Source organism: Rhamphochromis sp. 'chilingali', assembly GCF_963969265.1.
Source record: "Rhamphochromis sp. 'chilingali' genome assembly, chromosome: 17".
In the NCBI taxonomy this organism is placed as follows: domain Eukaryota; kingdom Metazoa; phylum Chordata; class Actinopteri; order Cichliformes; family Cichlidae; genus Rhamphochromis; species Rhamphochromis sp. 'chilingali'.
Window position 1 is genome coordinate 27,825,971 of NC_137944.1, and position 24,448 is coordinate 27,850,418.

A 24,448-nucleotide genomic window follows, 5' to 3' on the forward strand; every position below is an offset into this window, starting at 1 on the left:
TTTTCAATCAGTATGTCACGCTGTTTTTCAATCAACAGAGCTTCACCATGGAGATTACAAAGGCAATACAGTCATTGAAGGCATCATTGGGTTTTCCAGCAGGGCAGTACCAGGCAATCTCTGCCACACCATCCATCAAATAGCGAGACTTGGTGCTTCCTGGGCAGTTTCTGTGGAAGAAGGTGTCGTGACGGTTGTTGATCAAAGTGTTGATCAGCTGAGATTTAGACACTGACAAAGAACCCAGACGGAAAAATGACACCAAGGGTGTTTCAGCTTTGTAGACTGGAACACTCTTCATGGTGATGATGTTTGGGTTATCTTTGATTTGATTTACCTTCCAGGTTTTTGTTATTTCTCTGAAAGTCCACAGAGGAAACTGAATCTACTTTGTAACTGGGTCAGGAACAAGTAAAGGTAAGGCATACTGACACTGAGAGAGCTTTGTAATCATCATCTGTTTCAGGAAGCTGTCTGAGCAGTGAAATACTGCCATCTGAACGTCCATTGGATGCACATGAGTCTGTTCTGTCGCAACACTGGCGCACAGTAAAGCCAATAAATCATTAAAATTATTCCCAGTGATGTCAGTCACTTGAACCTTCTTTGGATGGGTCGGGCTGTTGTGTCCTACAGAAATTATTCTGGCCCTGTAGTCTAACATTGTAAGCCTGTGAAGAAAAGTGTGAGCTATATCTTTCTCAGATGTAACATGGTGCTGTTTCACAGTTGGACGAATTTGGAGAATTTCTGCTGGTGAAAACTTCTGTTGAAGTTTCTCTAGAAGGTGAAGTCTCTGAAGCAGTTTTTCAGTTTGTTTTTGATGCAGCTTCTTTCTGCTGATTTCCTCAGAAATCTCCCAGGACTGCAGAATATAAGCATATAAACATGTGCTGTATGTAAAACATTATAATACTATAATGTTGATAAAGTAAATAGTCCTTTAGATCTTTTTAAATGCAATTTTGACTTTTTACTCTCCTATTATCTCCGCCCCATCTTGTTGTCTCAGATCTACTTCTTCCCTTTTCACTCTCTGTCCCTTTCCCCCCGTCTTGCCACCATTTTAAGAAATACCTCTTCCTTCTCTCTCTTTAAGTCCCAACTCACAACTCACTTGTTCAAAATAGCTTATCCCACATAACCTCTCCATTGTGCTATTTTAAATTTGTTTATGTCTTGTGCTTTTATGATTGTGTAAACTGCTTGCTTTTATGTTGCTTTTTATTCTGTGTACAGTGACATTGAGTGTTTTGAAAGGCGCTTTCAAATAAAATGTATTATTATTATTATTATTATTATTATTATTATTATTATTATTCATTCATTCATCTGCTCATCAGTTCTGATCTTGGTAAAATCCTCTAACATCGTTATTTAATGCAGTCTTTTCCCTTTTGTATACAGACCCTTTGTTAAGAATTCTGGGACTTGTGTACTTTTCTATCGTGCGAAGAATTGGAGATCAGTAAATTGGCCAATGACTCATATCTTGAGTTTTAAAGGCTGGGCTCTACATGCATTTTGCTACAGTAATAAAGGTTAAGATATAGAACTGTTACTGTCACTGTAGTGTAGTTTCAAAATCATGTGCCAAGTTGTTTATTTCCTGGAGGATAAAGGATGACAAGTTATCAAAAGACACTCAGACAGTACTTGCAGCAATGATGGAGAGGAGGTCATAGACCAAAGGGTAAGTACTGGATAAAAGAAATGATCCAACCCAAAACTGGAGATAATACTAAAAAGGACAAAATAAACAGTGAAATACAAAAAAAAAAAAAAAAAAAGAAGAAGAAGAAGAAGAAGAAGAAGAAAGAAAATGATGATGGTGTGTTTATTTATTTATTTAATTATTTGTGTAGTAAATTTGAGATTTTATGTAGTTTTACTGACCTTTTTTTTCTGGGTGGAGGGTTTGTTTTGAGGGATGTGAGATGTCATGATTGGAATCAATCATTAATTTGTCTTGTCTTTTGTTTGTTTGCTTGGTTATGAACACGAGTACTAAATATATTATTTTAGAAAATTAACAGAATTCATCTTTGTGAGAATAACCACCAAAGATTTCATTTTCACCTCTTTTTCAGCTGTACTCTCACCTGACTCAACTCCTGAAGGGAAATGTAACAAAAATCAGGTTTTAGGATCAGAGAGAAAATAAATGTTTGAAGAATTACTTTATGAAAAGCTTGATAAAAGAAATCTTCACTTTCTTTTTTTACTTCAAAGTCTTACCTGAGTGTTCAGCATCAACAGGTTTTTTCACGAGAAAAATATGGAAAAAAAAGTTTTATTTAACATAACAAGACATGGCTATTAATTAAAATATTGTGTATTAAAATATCTTATATTAATAAAGATCTACTAAGCAATTAAAATCAACCATCAAACTTGGGATCAAAGAGAATTTTGTTCTACAAAAGAATAAATAGTGTGAACACTGTAAACAACAGGTGCAATAATTTTTGTTTTAAGGAAGACTTCTCATATGGAAATGCTTACCGTGGTTGTAGTTTGACTTTCATCCAACACATCTATTAATATAAAACAAACAAACAAACAAAACATCTGTACAGCATCAATATAAAAAATGTTTCATGGCTAACCAAAAAAATAAAAAAGATTTCAATGTGACTTCAGCTGACCTTTGTCACTTTTCAAAGATCTGGTTTTAGGCTCTCTTCCTTCTCCTGCTGTTGTGTTATGATGGTCTTCCATCTCATCAGCCTCTCCTATTTTAGGTCTTTCAAAGATTAAAATAAAATGAGATAAACTGTATTTTTACTATAGTTATAATATCTATAGATATTTGCTGAGACAAAAAAATCATAATGACACCACAGGGGAAGGGTAAACTAAGCACCTAGAACTTGGAAACAAGACTTTCAAAATAAACAGGAAACATGACGGGACACAGACCTGACCTGAACTTGACGACATGAACAACGCAGACACAAAACATGACAGATACGACACACTCAACAAAAAGGGGAACTTTAACACAGGGGAAGATGACACAAAGGAGGAATAACTATAACTAGGCAACCTATGAGCTAAAGAAGACTAAATGAACAAAAACATAAACAATGAAAATCAAAATACAGTGAAACACAAAAACACTAGGTCACACGACTCAGTGACAACGGTATGTCTGCGTGTGTAGTTATTTAAAAAAATTTTAGGACTTAAGGAAGTCGACTGTTGTTTTTGTTCCTTGTTCCTACAGAAATGGAAAAAAAAAAGATGCCAAGGAACCTGATTATCAGGTTTCACACTTTCCTTGTCTTTAGAGTTTCTGTTGCGCAGGAATAAAGTTGCTGCATAATCAAAATCTACATATGGACCGGCTGCACAGACGTTTTTATTACCTCTGACAGATTGACCTTTTGTGGATGTGTGGATGTAAACAAAATGTGCATGCATGGTATCTATATATGGTATACCTCTGTCAGTATGAGTGTATGTGTGTATATGTGTTGTGCTTCTGTATTTTTATTAAGCGGGGTCTCTGTCCTCGCTGATCTCACACCTTTTGTGGACCTTTTTTAAAGCATTAACCTACCCAGGCCAAACACACTTCAATGGGATATATGGAACAGATAGGTTAAACAAGAACTTAATTACCCAGAGGCAGGAAGCAGGACACTGTCTCAGTTAAGGAGATCCCACAAGCACTTCTATGATCTGCAAGGGTCAAACATAAAAACCATAAATATTCTTCATTCCCCAGTTTTGAATCTGTAGAGTTATATGAAAAGAAAAATCACAAAGATTTCAAACATGGCATCATAAACATGAATTAGAAAACTAGACTGTTGAATTGGTGTCACAGGCATCTCTAGTAGAAGTTATGGCCTCGCCTGTATAGCGCTTTACTAGTCTAAAGCGCTTTACACATCCAGTCATCCACCCATTCAAGCACTGGTGATGGCAAGCTGCATTGTAGCCACAGCCACCCGGGGCGCACTGACAGAGGCGAGGCTGCCGGACCCTGGCGCCACTGGGCCCTCTGACCACCACCAGCAGGCAACGGGTGAAGTGTCTTGCCCAAGGACACAATGACAGAGACTGTCCAAGCCGGGGCTCGAACTGGCAACCTTCCGATTACAAGGTGAACTCCCAACTCTTGAGCCACAAGATACAAAGCGAAGTTAGGCGCACACGTAATTGAGTCAGAGGAGAGCTGAAGCTTATTTATATATATGGATGGTTTAGTTTCAATGCCCCCACCATGTTTGAAGGACTAATGTACAAGCTGTTTGCTGGAATTTCCCAGAGAGTGTGAGGTATACCTGAACAACATTCTTGTCCACAGTACCACCTTCCATGATGTCCTTAGAGCCCTTAGACGAGTTATGGAGAGGGTGTCATTAGAAGGGCTAAAACTCCACGAACAGTGCTGCTTCATGTGTCGTAAGGTTATTTTCCTGGGCTACAGGGCTGGTAAGGTTGGCATCATGGACACCCCAACATCTGTGAAGAGCTTTCTGAGCTTGGCATCCCACTATAGAGTACATGGGGGTTTTCTCCTGCATAACCGCACCACTTTTCCAAAGGGTGTGACTTTCCAGTGGACAGTTAAGCATCAGGAAGCGTTCACTTTACTATAGAAAGCTGTTGTGGGTTCTTACAGAGGCCTAAAATAGCTTTGTTTTCCTTCAAATGGATGACAGCAAGTTGGATCAGGCACAGTTCTGGGTCAGATGACACCCAGAATTGGTAGGGGCCTTTTTACAAACGCCCCTGCTGTGTCACTAAGCGGGAGCTGCTTTCAGTGGTGTATGCCGTATGGCACTTTAGGTACTACCTTAGGGGCTTTAACTCCATAGTCAGACCTGACCATGCTGCCTTGCAGTGGCTCATGTCTTTTAAAGAGCCAGAGCACCAGCTAGCATGCAAAAATGCAGACGCACTTTCCTGCAGACCCTGCAAACAGGAGTGTAGTGGCAGGTTCGGAGAAACAGCCTTCCTGATGGGGACTTGTTGCGGTGGATGTAGCAAAGTGGAGATGAAAACAGGAGAATACTGACTTCAACCCAGTACTATGGTGTATTGAGGAGCAGTGACAGCCTCAATGGGAGGAGATTGCCACACTGTCTTGGGCCCCAAAGGGACTCGGGTACATGTTTAATACTTTACAGCTTAATAATCGGGCACTGCAAAGGGGCTTTACTTTTTATTTAAAAACTAAACCTTACGTTACCTTTTAATACAGTGTTATTTGTATTAAATTATTTGTTTAAATCCAGGTAATTTTACCGACTATTTTCTTCCTTATTCACATGCTCATATTTTGATATATTTTGTCATCTTCATCTAATTACAAAACTAGTATTTAAAATGCATTGAGATTTTTATAAAGTTTTTTTTTTAATTTGTTGGGGTTTTTTTTGTATAATTAAGTAGCTTTTCTTTACTTAGATTAATATTTAGTTTTATTTCCTCTTCCACAACTCTACACTGCTTTATTAATAAAGATTACTGCATTTCTAAACATGGGATTCTTCAGATTGTTGGTATTTATGAAGTGCTTTTTATTTTAGTGACCACTCAAAGTGCTTTACACTTCACGGAGTAGTAACCCACACAACACTTCATTCCATTCAAAAGTTGTCACTTACTGATTTCTACATCATGACCAATTTTGTACACTTTGGCATGTAGACTGCACAAGACAACATGTTCTACCTTCTGAGTCATATTTTGTGTAGGCATTTTTTTTTTGGGGGGGGGGGGGGGGCTTCAGAATATTGCATGGCAGAAAAAAAAATTGAACCACTGGTGTATTTATTTATTGGAATGCCCACTACTTGGCATGGAGTAGCATTGAAGGTACAACATACAAGCAGTGGCATGTTTGATATAGGCGACATGGGCAATTGCCCAGGGCGACATCATCGCATCGGCAAAAAAAACTTGCTTGCACCCATGCTGCCCACATCATGCCAGCGCATTTTGGGGATTGCATGGGTACCGATCGGTTTTCTATTGCCCATTTGCCGGGAGTAAAGGCGCCCTGCATTTGCAAGGTACGCCTGCTGCTTGCCACACAGGGAGGAGAGGGGTGGGGCAGTGGGGGATTCTCTGGCTGGCCGGAGCAGCATCAAATAACCAGCTCGCAAAATAAAACAAAATAAAAAAAACCAACAAATTAGGGCTGTCAATGTTAACCCCGTCATCACGGTTAACACGATTAAAATTTTAAAGCAATTAATCCATCTGGAGTGCAGAATGACTCAAAATCCCTGAAATGTCTCTGTCAACGCAATTTGAGCAGTTCATCCATTCTGCGCTCCAGATGGGTGGATTGCGTTAAAAAGAATGTAATCGCGTTAATCGTGACGACAACGTTAACGTTGACGGGCCTACAACAAACACAGAAACTGAAGACATCATGATATAGACTTATAATTTGCACCGATGTGTTTTCTAAAGTCTGTCACACACATATACGCGAAAAGTGAGCGTGAGAGCCCTCGATACGCCTGCTTGCTGCTGCTGCACTGAAGTCTCACACACAACCTGTCGAAAGGGGATGGGGCGGGCTGCTTCCAAATAGTACACACTTCATTCATAATATTGTCAATCCAAGCCCATTATGTATTCATTATTTTTCAAGGGTTGTGTGAAATCCCAGAAAAAAATTATACAAGGTGTAGGTCTGTTAGTCTATTGGTCCATGTTGTGGGGTTGGAGGGAGTGGGAGTGTTTTACACAGGGCACCAAACAGGCCAGGACCTCCCCCTGCACATCATATTCAAAGATTCATTAAATCATTAAAGATAATCTGTGATAGTTCACAGTTCATAGTTGACTTCACTATCCAATAAAGACAAAAAAGAAGTATTGCAGTGGTTGGAGCTGAAACTTTGCAGACATGTAGTGTAAGTTGCAGAGAAGAGGAATTTGTGGAGACTTTCATGTCAACTATCAAAGATTTTTTTTCTTGTAAAATTATGTTTATTAAAATAACCTTGCTGAATTTGAGCAGAAATTTCCTTTAATTTCTCTGGAACCTTGGACCATTTTGTGATGAAAGTTGGCACACATGTAGAGAAGGTAACTGAGATTCAACTGACATTCTCGTGTCAACAATAAAAGATGGTTTTTAATTACTTTTTTATTTAATGTTATAATCGATTGAGCATGTTAAATTTGACCAGAAGTCCTTTAATTTCTCCAGAATTGAGATGAAACACACATATAGTGTGGGTGTCAAAGAAGAGGAATACGTTCAGAAATTCATGTCAAGTATCACAGATGATTTTTAATACATTTTTAACATGAAATTATCACATTCCTTTAAGTTTTTAAATTTGAGCAGTCCTGTCCTTTAATTTCTGTGAAATTAAAGGTCCTTTAATTTCACAGAAATTAAAGGACTGTGAAAGCAGTTTCTGATAAAACTTGGCCCAGGGGAGGAATGTCTCGAAATCTTGACATCAACTATCAAGGATGATTTTTAATGAATTTTTGAGAAGCTGTGTTGAATTTGTGCATGACTGTCCTTTATTTTTTGTGGAATATTGCAGTTAATAGAGATGAAACTTTCAGGTTTTTATTCAAGTTAAAAAAAAAAACTGCAAACAACACCTCATTAAGAATCATTCAAAGTTACATGTGCAGTACTCCATACAGCTTATATCCTTTGAGAGGAATGATTTGAAGCATTAATATTATTTGTTGTCCAATATGCAGCAGCTCAAACACTGGTGATAACACCTCCGTATGTTTGTCTGTTTTCCTGCCGGTGACCACGATGCAGCAGCAGACTGAACCTGGAAACCTGGTCCATCATCTCTATATGGTAAAGATTATACTGGAAAGTCTGTTAGTATATACATGGCTTTGTCATTTTTTTAATAAACAGCTAATGTCAGCTGTCAGCAGAATTGTAGAACTTAAAAAAAAAATCTAAGCGCAGAACTTCAGATCCTGACGTGTGTGAGGACCAATTTGTGAGGACAGGGAAGGATCAGCTCTATATCAGATTAGAGGGATAAACTTTATATTTCACGGTTTGTGATGATTCTCTTTGTGATGATTCTCTTCTCTTTGTAATTACAAGAGCTGCCCTTAGATTCAGATCTCAGCAGCACCCAATGACAGCTGACAGACCATCCAACATGTTCACATGTTGACTGCAAAATTAACAGATGAAAACAGTACAAAGGTTAAAGTACGACATATGTTGTCAGTGAAAACTGCAGCTGTTTTATTGATAAAGTTAAAGACAAATAGATTAATAGTCCATATAACTGTGTCAATATATAGCAGCATATCAGAATCCTTTAACAATCCCTAAGGAAATTACGTAAAGCATCATTGCCTCAGGTGAGGCTCGAACTCGCAACCTCGGCATTGCATTGGAGGTTACTGTCATATAAATACCACACGCTGACCGATTGTGCCACTGGAGCCTAAAAACAGTAACTCAGTTTGGTGTTTCAGAAAGCTGCTGATCTCAGACCTGCACAGCTTCAGCTACATGAAGAGGACATGATATTTTCTCTGACAGCATTAAATAAAACTTGATGAAGGTCAAAGGTCATCATTTGTATGTTAAACTAAAAACTTCTAAAAATCTTTTACACTAGGTTTTGCTAGTAGTGTAGAGAATTATCTGAGTACATCTAAAATTAAAAAAGCAAAGGTCTCCATCACAGTGTTCATGAAATGCTGGGTTTATCCATCTTCTGCGGTGGGCCTATGGTGGAGCTCTGAAAAATTCCCTGTAAGGGAGCTGCTGGCGAGTCCTGCTTGATCCCTGCGATGAGCTTCAGTGTTCCTGGCATTTCTTAAATGATGCCTCTCTCAGTGGGTCAACAGAACATTTGGCACAGGACAGCTGTGAAGAAACTTTCTTGCCCGGAAAACAGAGGCTGGATGTCCACCAAAAGATATGTTGTCTGTGCACAACCTCCTTGATTCAGACAAGTTTCCCTCTCTGAAGGCAACCATCCAAGTTGCCCTAAAGGTGCCTGTAAGCAGCTGCTCATGGGGAAGGTCCTTTAGTGTACTGTGTGAGCTGCACTCCCGGCTGCGTCAAACAACGGGTCAGAAAAGACTTCAGTCTTGCAGTCATGACTATTGAAAAAAAGACATGCTTCAGGATCTGAGTCAAAACAGAGTGATTGACCGATTTGCCACTCTTTAAAAACCGACGGCAATTTTTGATGCTTCCACCCACCAAGTAATTGGTGATTGCAGCCATAAAAATGGTGTACTTTTACAGTTTTTTTCTTGTTGTTAATGCAGTAAACACATATCCCGTGTTTTCTTGTTGTACTGTATTTAAAACAGACTGAAATAAAACAACAAATCAATTGGTGGCCTAAGATGTTTAATCTGTCCAAAGAAGGTGAAAAGCAATTTCTCAGTCTTTGTTTTCTGTTTGTAAAATTTGGTGCTCATGCGCTACGTTCATTCATATAGTGTGCATCACTCATTAATTTAGCTGAAACTCCCCACATGGATTTGGCATACCAAATAGAAACAAGTGTTGCTGCTGCTGAGCCATCTCTGGGTCCTCCACCAACCAAAAAACTCAAGTTCTGTGTGGAAGCATTTTACAGTCAGTGCTGCAGATGAAACCAAAGTGATATATAATGTGTGCAAAAGTCAAATCAGCAGAGGCAGACATATCAAACACCTGTCATAATGTTCACAATGGTATTTTATTAGTTGTTGGTTTAACCATGGATGAGGCAATGGTTGTTATGTTATTTCCTTTTCAATGACGTTACATGTTCATTGCTGGATTTATGGAAGAAAACATCAACTAATATCATCATCATTTATTTATACTGCATATCCATAATTATTATAATGGATATAATTAAAGTATACTTACACTTCTAAATAACGTTATAGTGTAACACCAAAAAATGGATATTTACACCTATTTTGAATTTTACTCGAATACAAATACTCTTCCCCCCCCTTAACAAATGCAAACACAGATAAAAATACCAGCTGCTTTGCACATCTCCAGCAGGAAGTTAGCTCGCTAGTTTCCAGTTAAATGCGATATACCATATTCTGAAACGTACAGCTCTGCTATCACTTCCAACATAACTGAAGACAGAAAACTAAACAGTGACTTTTTTCCACTAGATAAAAGTTAACGGGAGAGTACCCAATGGTTAGGGACAATTCCAATCGCATGTCAGGATGCTGTAAATGGACCAAAGTTCAGTCAGATTGCAACGACAAGGGAATGGAGCAAGAGAATTCAACATTAATGAATTAATGGTACGAAAGTGGAGGAAGCAAGAAGAATTTGAGTAAAGTTTGACTTATCTGAATGTTTTGTTTTGCTTAATGCGCCTTATAATCCGGTGCGCCTTATGTATAAAAACAGACCAGTTCATCAACAGTGCGCCTCATAATCCCGTGCGCTTTATGGTCTGAAAAATACGGTAGATATAAAAAAAATTGATATTTACTGATAAATGACCAGAATTATGATATTTCAGGACCTTGTGAATTGGAATCGAATTGATTCTAGGAATCAGTGATGATACCCAGCCCTAATCACAAGCCTGCGAAGAAAAGTGTGAGCTAGATTTTTCCTAGATGTGGCATGGTGCTGTTTCATAGTTGGAAGAATTTGGAGAATTTCTGCTGGTGAAAACTTCTGTTGAATTTTGTCTTGAAGGTGAAGTCTCTGAAGCAGCTTTTTTGTCTTTGATGCAGCTTCTTTCTGCAGATTTCCTCCAAAATCTCCCATGACTGCAGAGTATAAGCATATACACTTGTGCTGTATGCAAAAACATTATAATACTATAATGTTGATAAAGTAAATAGTCCTTAATATCTTTTTAAATACAATTTGGACTTTCTTACCTTCTTATAATTTCTACTACTGTCACCTTCTGTGGTTTCTGTAAGTTAACAATAAACCAGAATGACATTAGTGTGTGATGGAACCAATATTGTGTCTAATGTTTGTTGCAAATGCATTTGACATTATATCATTAACCATTTTCTGCTCATTTGTATTACTTTATAAATAGAGTATTTATTAAAAATGTTACCATTACCTTGGGAGTTGAGTTTAATTTTTCCTTCTGCTGTGTTTTGGTCACCATTCTTTGACTGTATAACATCACTGTGTTCATTCAGTGGATCACTCTGGAAAAAAAAAAGAGATGACAACAAATGAGCTGTCAAAATGGATGACGTTAGTTTCTGTGTGCATCCTTAAAAATAGTCTGTGGAGTCGCCTGTTAAACTGTGAATTTTTCTCACCAAATCATCTGTATGAGATGTAGAAAATGACAAAAATGGCCCAGAGCCACAGCTGGTAAAACTGAACACCTTATGTGACTATAAAATAAAAAAAATTCAATTACTTCCTGCACTGGTATGGATGCTACAGTTATAAGGTCTTACCCTGTCTCCTGCTTGGGTGGTTGAAGGTGACACACTGGGACTCCATGTTGGACATTGGTGATTTGGCCTAAAGACATGTGAGGCAGCCCACGTCCTCAGGACACCCATTTCTTTCTTATTGCCCTGTGAAATTCTGGGATTCAACTACATACAAAGTCCACTTTTATGAATTCATGCTCTAGACTTTCTGTATCTGAAATGAGAGATTAGATAACAAATAAATAAACATTGTTCAAAAACATTCAATATCTGATCACATGTACAGTTTTACCATCTAGTTTCTGTCAGAAGCCTTGGAAAAACCTTTTTCATTACACCAGGTTGGCTCAGAACAAATTTTTCATGTTTCTTTCTTTCACCCGTTTTCAACTAAGCATCTTTACAGTAACCCCACTGATTGTTGCACAAGACAACTTTGACGTCTTCACAGCCCTGTAAGCATTTGGGGGGCACGGACAACAGGTCCTTTCCTGAATGACAGATTTTGCCAGTCAGAAACAACCAGTTTTTCCCAATTTCTACCAGAATGTATAATTTTTCAAGCTTTTGGAGCATTTTTGAATACCTGCAGTAACCTCCATGTACTAAGTGTCATCCAGAACAGAGGTAATGGCTGACCCACCCAGCTCTTCAACCCACTCACAGATGAGGATGCTCGCTTGTGGTACTCAGCAATGGGAGTTGGTGTTCTGACAGGCGCACTCAGTGACGGGCACCATTTGTTGGCATCACGGACAGAGTCACTGAGATTTTCAAGTGTGTTCAGGTCTGGGGAACGTGAAGCTTGGAGATTGCGCAAATATATGCAGATAGCAATATTTTTAATGGGTTGATGGCCTGTCAAATCAAAATCAAATCACTTTTATTGTCACATCACATTTCTAGTACATTGGTACAGCGCATGTGACTGAGATTCTTTTGTGCAAGCTTAACAAGCAACAGTGGTGCGCAAAATACAAGAATGTAAGAAACAAGCCAATTATAAGAGCAGGAATGTGAGAATAAATATATGTACAATTTTAAGGATGTATGCACAAAAAAAAAAAAAATGTGTGTATGTCAAAAATAGCCAAGTCAGCAGTTGAATATTGTGCAAAAGAAATGGCATATATGTACAAAATGGAGTGCATAGTATTGGATTTCCGGTAGGTGAGAGTGAGGAGTCTATGAAGTGTCACTGTTCCATTAGGTGGCCTGATGGAAAAAGCTGTTGCTCAGTCTGCAGGTTCAGGACCAGATGGTGCAGTACTTCCTGTCTGACGGAAGTACTTTAAACAGGTTATGGTGGGGGTGACTGGAGTCTTTGATGATCTCCCCCGCTTTCCTCAGGCACCGCTTCCTGTAGATGTCCTGGAGGGAAAGAAGCTCACCTCCAGTTATCTGTTCAGAACATCGCACCACTCTCTGAACAGTTTTGCGGTTGTAAGTGGTGCCGTTGCCATACCAGGTAGCGATGCATCCAGTGAGAATGCTCTCAATGGCACAGTGGTAGAAAGTCCGGAGGATGTGGGCGCTCATGCCGAATCTCTTTAGTCTCGTGAGGAGGAAGAGGTACTGGTGCGCCTTCTTCACTGCTTTGTTTGTGTGTACTGACCATGTAAGACCCTCTGCAAGACGTACATCTAGGAAACAGAAGCTGCTCACTCGCTCCACATGCTATTGATGGTGATATGTGCTTCTTTACCCCTCCGCCAGTCCACTATCAATCCCTTGTCTTTATGACGTTGAGGGTGAGATGGTTCTCTTGACACCAGTGAGCCAAAGCACTGACCTCCTCCCTGTAAGCTGTCTCGTCACCTTTGGTGATAAGACCCACTACTGTTGTGTCATCCGCAAACTTCACAGTGATGCTGGAGTTGCTAGTGGCCGTGCAGTCGGGTAGTGCAGAGAAGTTGAAGTCCCTGACCAGCCTCTTGAAGCATTTGCTCACGATGGGGGTCAGGGCTACCGGTCGCCAGTCATTCAGTGATGAGATGGTGGAGGATTTGGCTACAGGGATGATGGCAGCCATTTTGAAGGAGGCTGGGACTACAGACAGCGAGAGGGGAAGGTTGAAGGTGTGTGTAAACACTCCAGCCAGCTGAGCCGCAGATGACTTGAGGACTGCTAGCTTTGCGCGTATTCACCTGTCTGAAGCACCTCCGCACATCCTCCACAGACACAGTGTGCACGCTGATGTCATACCCAATGCGTACACTATCCAGTCTTGCTGTGTTTGCTGGGTTGAATCTAGCGTAGAATACATTTAGATCCTCAAAGAGAGAGGCCATGGACTGCGGTCTGCTGATTTTCCCTCTGAAGTCTGTGATTGTGTTTAGTCCCTGCCACATACTCAGAGGATTGTCAAATTGTTGTTCCACTCTGTCCTTGTACTTATATTTCACTGTTTTAATTGTCTTACTGACTTGGCAATGTGCGTGTTTTTAGTCCGATGTGTTCACGGAGGCAAAAGCAGCGTTCTGTGCCGCCAGTGCCGTGTGAACCTTGCTGTTAATCAACGGTTTTTGATTTGGGTAGACCTTAACTGTTCTGGATAGGACAACATCTTCCACGCATTTCCTTATAAATCCGCAGAGTCTGTGTACTCATCAATGTCGTCAGCAGCCATCAAAACAGTCCTGCAGCAAGAACTCTGATTGGTCGGACCAACAGTGGACCGGTCATGATAAAGCCGCCTTTGGGTGCGCGGTTTTCTGACTGCTGATCGTGCTGTAGTTCCCTGAGTACTCGGTCAGTGTCAGCTTGTTGGGGAATGTAAACAGCCGTAATGATCACAGCTGTAAAATCCCCCGGTAGCCAGAATGGCCAGCACTTCAGGTACGGGTGCACATTCGCATAATCACACCAGCTGTTGTTGAGCATGAAACATACACCGCTGCCTCTGCTTTTCCCAGTTAGTGCCTGTGACCTGTCTGTGCAGTGCACGGAGAACCCTGGTAGTTGTATGGCAGAGTCCGGTACCTTGTCCGATAGCCGGGTTTCTGTGAGGCACATCACGCAGCAGTGCCACATCTCTTACTGGAATGAGATCCATGCCCGAAGTTCACACAGCTTGTTCCCCAGAGACTGTGCCGTATCAGTTGAACGAGAACACCAGATCTTCTGCTTCTGCGTTTGCGGCCTCCAGGGGCCCAACACAAAGGCAAGATGAATGGGGGGTCTGCAAACTTGAACTCCAGAGAACGATGAGAGAGTCTAGCTCTTATGTTCAGTAAAGTTTGGTGGTCGTATACAAAAAAAACATAATATATTACTGGTGGAAAAAATAAGGTAAAAGTAAAATCAAACACAAAAAGCAACTGTTGCTTGTGGGAGCTCGTGACAAGGCTGCCATACTCTGTGCCATCTTGGTCTAGAGAAACCACAATTGAGGTTGCAGCTCGGAAGCTTTAAAAAAAAAAAAAAAAAAAAAAAAAAAAAAAAATCTTTTTCATTACACCAAATTTGCTCAGGATTAATTTTTCCATGTTTCTCCCTTTCACCCGTTTGTCATTGGATAAAGCATCTTTATGGTTACCCAACTGATTGTTGCACAAGACAATTTTGACATCTTCAGAGGTCCAGATCCTACAACAGGTCCTTTCCTGAATAACAGATTTTGCTAGTCAGAAACAATGTCCACATAATCATTAGTAATAGCAAAAGAAAAAAAAAAGTGACCATGAAGGAATTTTTTCCAAGTTTTCATCAGAGTATATTTTTTTAAGCTGTTGGAGCATTTCTGAGTACCCACAGTAACCTCCATGTGTTAACTGTCGTCCTGAACACCGTTAAAGGCTGAACCATACATTCATCTCTTTAACCGAGTGACACTCAACGTGTTAAAAAAATTTTTTTAAAAACAAAAACAAAAAGTAGATCAGGTGCATACTGAGGCAAAAATGAAACGGGTTAGCGGTGGCCCTACCCTAATTGGGTTTGCAGAAATTTGTGACTAATAGCCATCCTTCTGGGTGTCCCTGAATGACAAAGTGTATTGCGTGATCTGAGGAGACATGATAAAAGCCACACCAGCTACATATAATTTTGTTTAGATTACAGTGCCCAGCATTTCAGCAGACTCATGTAACAATACTTACAGTGCAGACATTAAAATAAAACGTATACAACGCATTTAAAAATTCTTTATTTCAGTTTTGCAATAGGTTGCGTATGATGAACGCAGCAATGGTCCTCGACGGGTGATCGCTTGTCGTCGGCAGTGATGGGCGCCGGTCCTTGATAGGTGCTCCCAGTGACCAGCACTGGTCCTCGATGGGTGATCGCTTGTCGTCAGCAGCGATGGGCGCCGGTCCTTGACGGGTGCTCCCAGTGACTGGCACTGGTCCTCAACGGGTGAGCCCTTGTCGTCGGCAGTGATGGGCGCTGGTCCTGGACGGGTGCTCGCTCGATGTGTGACGTCCTCAATGGGTGCATCAGTGACGGGCAGTAGTCGAGGGGTGAACTAGAGACAGATGTCAGTGTTCGCCCAGTGCTCACTAATCGTCCGCAGCGACGGGCACTAGTGTTCGATGGACACTGCCAATGACTGGCTGCTGCCGGCGCTGCCAATGGATGAATGGCTGGCGCTGCCGGTGACTGGTGCTGGTCCCTGACAGGTCCTCAAAGGCCGCTGCCAGTGACTGGCTGGTGCCAACAGGCATTCCTAGTGACAGGCCCGGTACTTGAGGGGTCCTCAATGGGTGCTCTAAGCATCAAGAGCCAGACGGGTGCTCCCAGTGACTGCACTGATCCTCGACGGGTGATCGCTTGTTGTCTGCAGCAATGGGTGCCGGCAGCGATGGGTGCTTACTTGTAGTCGGCAGTGATGGGCGCCGGTCCTCGACGGGCGCTCACTTGTCTTCCGCAGTGATTGGTGCAGGTCCTTGACGGTTGCACCCAGTGACTGGCACTGGTCCTCAACGGATGATCCCTTGTCGTCGGCAGTGATGAGCGCTGGTCCTCGACGGGTGCTCGCTCGACGTGTGACGCCCTCAATGGGTGGAGTGACAGGCAGTAGTGCTCGACGGGTGAACTAGAAACAGATGTTGGTGTTTGCCGAGTGCTCATTCATCGTCAGCAACAACGGGCACTGGTGTTCGATGGACGCTGCCAATGACTGGCTGCCGCCGGCGGTGCCAATGGATGAATGGCTGGCGCTGCCAGTGACTGGTGCTGGTCCCTGACAGGTCCTCAAAGGCCACTGCCAGTGACTGGATGGTGCCGACAGGCATTACTAGTGACAGGTCCGGTACTTGACAGGTCCTCAATGGGCGCTCTAAGCAACAGTCGCCAGACGGGTGCTCCCAGTGACCCTCAACGGGTGATTCCTTGTCGTCTGCAGTGATGGGTGCCGGTCCTTAACGGGTACTTCCAGTTTGGGAGCTGGCCCTCGTCTGCTGCGATGTGTGCCGCCCTTGACTAGTGCTCCCAATGACGGGCACTGGCGCTCAATGTGTGCTCGCTTGTCGTCCTCAGTAATGGGAACCGGTTCTCAATGGGTGCTTGCTTGGGTGCTATTGCGTGCTGCTCAAACACATTTTTAGCATATCAGCTTTAACTAGGAATTAACAGCTCTGCCTGGGGATCCTGATACAGGAAGCTGGAACTGCAACCCAATACTCTCACCTTTTTGACTGTTTTTTTGACCTAGCTTTAAGATTTGTTATATACCTAAATAATTTGCTGGTTGCTTTGTTTCAGATAAGCGCTGTCTCAGATTCTGCTTTTGATTCTTTTTTTCTCTAAAGATCGTAAAGATTATATATAGCTAAACTAAAAATAATAACTAAAAAAAACCCACAGAAGCAGGGCAGTGCAGATCAGTGCAAGGTCTCCTCTGGCTCCGTCTTCCTTCCCACCATTCTCTGGGGTTCCTCCTATGTTAGCTGCAGGTAAGAAACAAGTGTGTAGTGTCAGCTGTCAGGTAGGTAATGAGTAAAGAACAGAACAGAACAGAATCCATTTCATCTTCAAACTGCTGTCAGACATTATCTATTACACTCTGATCACATCACTCAGACCAAAAACTGCTTTCTACAAAGAACAGAAAGGAGACAGCGTACCTTTAAAAGTTTAGTAGTTTTAAATATAAACCACTGGCCCACAGTGCTTCAGAGTGTGAGTGTGTTAGTGATGATTAGAAATGTGTAGGGCATATTAGGAGATGAGCACCCACTTTAGCAAATAAACATCTTATCGGTTTCTCTCTCACGAAAGGAAGGAAGCAGGTTCACCTCTGATTATAAAGTGAAATCAACTGACTCACCTGAAGGAACAACAGTCATGTTGATGGTGCTGATGGGGTCACTACTGAGATGAGCTCTCTTCCTGTGGCCCATTCGTGTTTTAACACGACACTCATATATTCCTTCATCATCTGTCATCAAATTCTCCAGAATCAAAGACACATTGCCATGCTCCATCTCGCTGTCCTGCAGATACACACGGTTCTTAAAAGATAGATGTTGGTAGAATGACTCAAAGTGCCCATCCCGGTACAAAAGAACAAAGTCTGGCTCCAGGTCGGGTCTGCTCCACTCTACACCTACAATGGGTTTGCTGTTGTTTGTAACTTGGCAAGGCAGAATGACCTTCTTTCCATGCTCAGCTGTGATGTTTATTTGGACTGAAAGAAAAAAAATAACACAGAGCAAGAGAGGTCAAATGGATCAAAGCACAACTTCTAGAGGGGACAATCAGAATGAGGAGCTACAGAGACCTGAAGCAGAGGGAGTAAAGTACATAATGCATACTGGAGTTTGGCAAACTGATGTGTCCTCAACCATTAAAACCCAGGCCCCGCTCCAAAAGGCAAGTTTTAATAACAACTCTGATTTTGTTAAGAGTAGACCCAATTCGGACTCTGTAAACTTAACCTGACCTATAACCTGCATTACTATACCATATTTTTCAGACCATAAGGCGCACTGTCAATGAACGGGTCCTGTTTTCATACATAAGGCGCACCGGATTATAAGGCATTCAGTGAAACAAAACCGTCAGATAAGTCAAACTTTTCTCAACTCATTCTTCTTGCTTCCTCCACTTCCGTACCATTGATTCATTAATGTTAAATTCTCTCACAGCTGCTCTATTCCCATGTTCTACTGCTTGACTGATAGCCTGGAGTTTAAAATCTGCTTCGTAAGCATATCTGTTAACAGGTGCCATTTGGGGGCCTTTATACACACACACACACACACACACACACACACACAAAATACGGTAATATTATGTTGAAGCACAGTACGTATGAGGCTCCTGACTATGGTAGCCATAATGCTCCGACAATCCATCAAGCGGTGCGGCTTCGTGGCTTACTAAAGTCGTACTAAAACATTTTTGACAGATTTTTGAGCACCGTGTACCACATAAAATCTGTTCGAGGTCAGTAAGCTCAACCAGAATTCATACATAAGGCACACTGTAGATTTGTGAGAAAAATTTATAGTGCACCTCATACTCCAAAAAAAAAAAAAAAAAAAAAAAAAAAAAAAAAAAAATGGTAATCACTTTTTTAAATGAATTAATTCATATGAAGCTTAAGATACAAACTACTGATCAATCATTTGTGTGCTATAATTGGTCACAGCTGGATCTTGGAGATTATTTGAAGTTTTGAGTGAAAAAATGGCTTTAAACTCCATTGAGACCAGTTTTAAAGAGAATTTTTTTAAAAATCCAGTCTGCAGGTTGTCTATATTCTGATCACTTTCAATATTTTTCAACCACAAGTATATAATTATGCAACATGACTTTTCACTGCAAGTCACCAAAATTGATCTTTTAACAGCAGTTGCTGTGAGCTGCATTTTGTCCTTGTCAGATTATAGCTGAGTAATGCTTTGGTCAGATGCCAACTTGTTGAGAATAACAGGTAAATAATGACAGAAAAATGCAGAATAAAATGACTCCCCTCTATTTTGAGATAAATACCATGGTCCACACTGACTTAGATTAATATACCTCTGCAATAAAAATGGTGGTCACATTACTTTTCTCCCTGTTGCTATTGTGATTCCTGATTTTGCAGCTTCGTTGATGACGATGTTCTTTCACTTTACGCACACTACGCACTCAAGGTGAAGATATTCAGAGTTGAATTACCTTTTCTGGAACAGGGCCCTGACCATCACAAACTTTTTTCAGACCATTTGAAATCAGTGTGAGTGGTAGTCTACATCCCAAAAAGCAAGTCTAATTCCTGATGTTGTCTGTGAAGGTTCTCAGTCATCCAGGTCATCGTAGTCTAAGGAGCTTGGAAAGAAAAGCGTCTGGACTTCTTTGACTTGCTTGAAGACGTTTCACCTCTCATCCGAGAAGCTTCTTCAGTTCTAAGGGCCAATGGTGGGGAGTCCCAGATTCCTGATGTTATAGTCTACTAACACCAGCCTATGCCAGATGCCCTGAAGAGATCACCAATCTGACACTGAGCTAACCCACAGACACAAACACTGGGAGAACATGGAAATAGGGCTGTGCGATATGACCAAAATCTCATATCCCGATATAAGAATTCTATCGTCCCGATAATGATATAAATCACAAAAATGTAACATTTTCTGTAAATTCTGTGAATCTCGGGCAGCTCGTCTTGCGGAAAGTGTTTCCAGCTGCGCGTCATGTAGCTGGAGTCGAGTGTTTTAACCGATGGATGAAACTATACATTTTTAGACATAAGTTGTAACGGCCGCCGTTTTCTTTGTGAGTATTTATTACACGGCGTGCTGTGGGGAAAAGCCTGTTCTAACGTTTGAGTCTAAGGTTTATTTTTTAGCACCTGGCGGCTCTTTTTTACTTCTCATCCGTAAATAATCTGCTCTTTCACGTGATTCAGTTTATTTTGAAAAGTCTCAACAGGATCTTGAGCTTTATTGTGAAAGGTTTATGTGGAACATAAACAAGCGGCCACGCGATGGTGTTACCGTCGTTGTTGCTAACCACAACGCATAAAAACAGGCGCTTGTCCATCCGTAGTGTGGTTATATAAGAGAAAGAGAGAACTTTAAGAAATTAATATAGCCACTACAGTGACCATCAAAACCATGAAAAAAAATATTGCCGTAAACAGTTTATTTTGCGACACCATGAAACAAACAATAGCGTAAAATGAAACGATAGATGTTTTTATATCGTCATCCGATATATATCGTTATATCGAACAGCCCTACATGGAAGCTCCACACATAAAAGCCCAAGATGATGGAGTCAATCTCAGGACTTCTTGCTGAGGCAACAGTGCTAACCACCATACCACCGTGCTGCCAGGCTAGTAGACTAAATGAATCATGTAAGCTGTGAATTTGTATACTAAGGATGAGAGTGTGTATAGTGTATTAAAGGAATCAAATAAAGTTAAATAAGCATATTAAGAAGATAACTGGAAACCATTTCACTCAGATGTTCAATTCATCATTATTTCCATACATGGTGCTCCATAATATCAGAGTAAGATATAAAGCAATGTGGTGAAAGCATTCCAGGTAATATAAGTCTCCACTCACTGTATGTTTCTGTGTGTGTGTGTGAGAGAGAGAGAGAGCGAGCGAGTCCTCACGATAAACACGATTAAATTTTTTAATGCGCACAGCTAATGCAGCTTCATCAACAAGCATTTGGGTGCACTCTGAGGAGGGTGCATTTGCTCGCAGATGAAAGGGGGTGCTGTTAAAACAGCGCTATTATTATTATTTTTTTTCTGTTGACTGCTTCTATTAACTCCATCATTATTAGCAAACTTACTAATGGGTAAATAAATAAATAAATCGCCCTTGTAAAATATATATAAAATAAAATATAATATAAAATATTATATATCAATTTGTCCAATTGCCCAACCCTAATGCAGTATCCTGTAGGTTCAAAAGAAAAAAAAAAGTGTAAGGAAGGTTCCAGAAGCATGGGGTCAACCAAAAAAGGACTTCCTGGTTATGTGACAGCACTGATCTAAGACAACCAAACCCCGATGACATCATAACAATACGTCAACGTCAATCACAAAGTAAATATGGACAAGAACTCACACACAGGCAGAGGAGAGATCGGGATCTGCTCGGCTTGTTTGTGTATTTGACTTCTCACATTATTTGACTTTGTCCAAGTCTCTGGTATTCCTGACAGGTGGTGTTACTGCCAATTCTAAACCATACATATTCCCCAACACACGCACACACAGAGAAACAGCGAAGGGCTCAAAGTTTTGCCATATCTAAGAATCAAAATAACATCTGGATTTTTTTCTTTTTCTTTTAAGACAGGCTGATTTTAACGCTCTCCTCCCACCATGATTTCTATATTCCGGCTGTTTGTATGTGTGTGAGTGTGAGGAGCTTCAGTCTCTCATCATAAGCCACCGTGAGTCTTTACATGCTGGAACAAACGTATTTATCAGACACCGCTGAGGCAGATGTTAAAAAGTTTCTTTTCGGTTCTAACCCAGCTCTCTGACGTGAAACCTGACAGGTCGATAAACATGCACACCTACACATTTACATAATAATGCGAACTTATTTCTCAGTGAGTTCCAGTTATTTTACAAATCATTTCAAAACAAATGCATTTAAAATCAGCTCAACCTCACCTGCACAGCCCAGCGGGAAGAAGACGGACAGTAAACCCAAGCAGAGGAACAACATGAGAGTCCCAGCACTCATGTCCTTATTGTGAGCTCTCCTTCGACTATAAAACATTGTATGTTTCCTAAACGATAAATGTCCGGCGAAAAACGAGTGTGTTTGTTTGTTTTATTAAAAACTTAATAATCCTTTCCCTTCACGTATCTCCGGTGCGTCCTCCTCGTCGTCGATGGATCCACTAAAAGCCGGTGAAAACTGGATTCTCACACGTCCCGCCAACTTAACCGAAATACTATAAACCAATAAACAGGAGGGCTCCCATCAGCTGATATTACCTGTGAATACATATTGGTTGAAAGTACACATGTGTACATGTGGATGTCTGGGATAGGTCAGTTAAATGAGCCGTAATAGTTGGGTTGCGGTCACGTGGTTCTGATGACGTGCGGAGGCAGCGCGATTTTTGAGTGGAGGGCGGAAGTAAACATGGAGGACACTGTGGAGAGTCAGGAGAGCAGCTATTGTGCAACTTTAGACCCCGTTTCTCGGGAGAGATATAAACAGATAGTTAAAAAATATATCGGACGTGATCCGTATTCTTTGAAAATGTCCGAATACACCACAGAAGTAAAGGATTTGCCTACTATCGAGGCTGTGGATATCACCAACTACTTGGTCCTCCAGACTTCTTACTACACTAGGCAGCAAATGAAAGCTTTCAAGAGTCTGGAGGCGTACAATTTTTTTGTCAGCGGGTGGGTCCACAACCTTGGAACAAAACGTCTCCGTGATGGATACAGTTTGGTGTTTGCAAGGGTGAGTGTTTGTTCTTATATTGCTTTATCTTAAACACGCTAACAGTTAGCGGTAGCGGCTTTAACGTCAACAAACATGCCACATCCTTAGGACTTCGTTAGAGTGACAGTTGTTTGTTTCAAGGTAAACCATTCTCAGCGGTCTAACGAGACACCTCTGAAGACTTGGGTAATTGCAAAGGAGGATGGAGAAGTGATTGCAGCTCATTGCAATTGTATGGCAGGGTTAGTAGCCTGTTCTCCACTGTCACTAGGCTCAAATCCGGACTCTCAGCCGTCTGTTGCATATCCAAAATCGCCTCTGCACATCGATGCTGTTCTGCCTTAAGCTTCATTCTTTTCTCTCGTTTGAGAACTGATTCCGATCAGGGTTTTCGTTCGTAGCCGAGATTGACCGTCGGAGCCCAGTCCTCCGACTCTTCGTCATCCAAAGCACTTGGGCAGCCTATAGTCCCAATCAAGTCAATATTAGACTACTAACTTAAAAGCACTAAGTAAACGAGAATTTAACGACAACCTAATGCTAATAAGTTCGTTTGCAAACATAACATTACCTCTGACGAAGTGGTCGCTGCAGACACGGGCATTGGCAGACTCTGCTCCTCCCGACTGTAAACGTAAATTTAAAATCCATTTTTTCCTACGTTTTTCGGTTAGAATTTTCCATTTTTCTCCTCTTCGTTGGGCTATTTTTGGTACCCTAAAATACCGTTTATCAGTTTCTCTGGTCGACCTACTGGAGCATCCGTAAACACAACAGGACATAGGCATTTTGCTTACTGTCTGTGATTTTGCGCTTATCTTTTTCACTTCCGACCGCCAGTCAAATTTCGCGCTTTACGTCGACGTCACGTCTACGTCAAATGAAACCTAGCTATTTAAGTCAAGCCAGCCGCCTCTTATCCGTCGCATAAATTTTCTTGCGCTTCTACACTAGCCTTTACGGCAGCGCCTTTTCTCCTTCGTTTCCGATCGCAAATAATAGACCTATGCACACATACAAGTGTTATAAGTTATAAGTGACGTCAAACTTTCAACACATTATGTCTGTGAAGGTTCTCAGTCATCCAGGTCATCGTTGTCAAAGGAGCTTGCAAAGAAAAGCGTCTGGACTTCTTTAAGTTTCTTCAGAACTGAAGAAGCTTCTCGGATGAGAGGTTAAACGTCTTCAAGCAACTTAAAGAAGTCCAGATGCTTTTCTTTGCAAGCTCCTATTGTAACAGAGTCATAAATAACATTGTTATAATTACACAAAATGTGTTCTAAACCCCCAAACTTCTCCTTTTATACCTGACTTTTAGGACCTCCAAGCCTGTAGTTGTGTTCATTATCAGTTAGAGCCCCTCCTCATTCTTTTCTTCTTCTTTGGTGCAATACTATAAATACAGTGTACCCCTTTTGCCTCTCCCCTTTTTCTACAATTCCCCTGTGGGAGAGGTGGGTGTCATTTCTTTCCAGCACCTTAAAGCACACATAATTCATATTTAACCACCCTGATGTTTATGATTGCGATTTTAATTCAGTTATTGTCATTATTGAGCCTGTTTTTGTAAGATGTTATAAGTGTGTAGTATGTGTGTGTCATAAATGTGTTTTAGGCGCCATAAATGATAGCATGAATATGTATTCCTTGCTAGCTTGGGAGCTGTGGTGGGTTGAGCTAATCCTCTTCCCCAC

The 24,448-nt window shown here is 41.1% G+C and overlaps 1 long non-coding RNA gene across 3 annotated transcripts; it reads right to left on the bottom strand.

The window, feature by feature from the left end:
- Positions 1-8,082: 8,082 nt before the first annotated feature.
- LOC308384281 lies at positions 8,083-23,826 on the bottom strand. Of its 3 annotated transcripts, none has more exons than XR_013969293.1 (7): positions 21,962-22,200; positions 17,648-18,007; positions 11,401-17,267; positions 11,049-11,139; positions 10,852-10,889; positions 9,490-10,737; positions 8,083-9,090 (listed from the first exon to the last, which is right to left on the bottom strand). It is a non-coding gene; the product is annotated as an uncharacterized lncRNA (long non-coding RNA). The 3 variants fall into 3 exon arrangements; XR_013969295.1 differs by lacking the exon at positions 8,083-9,090 and having other exon boundaries at positions 9,662-10,737; positions 11,401-11,593; positions 17,183-17,267; positions 21,962-22,198; XR_013969294.1 differs by lacking the exons at positions 8,083-9,090; positions 21,962-22,200 and adding an exon at positions 23,326-23,826 and having other exon boundaries at positions 9,662-10,737.
- Positions 23,827-24,448: the final 622 nt, after the last annotated feature.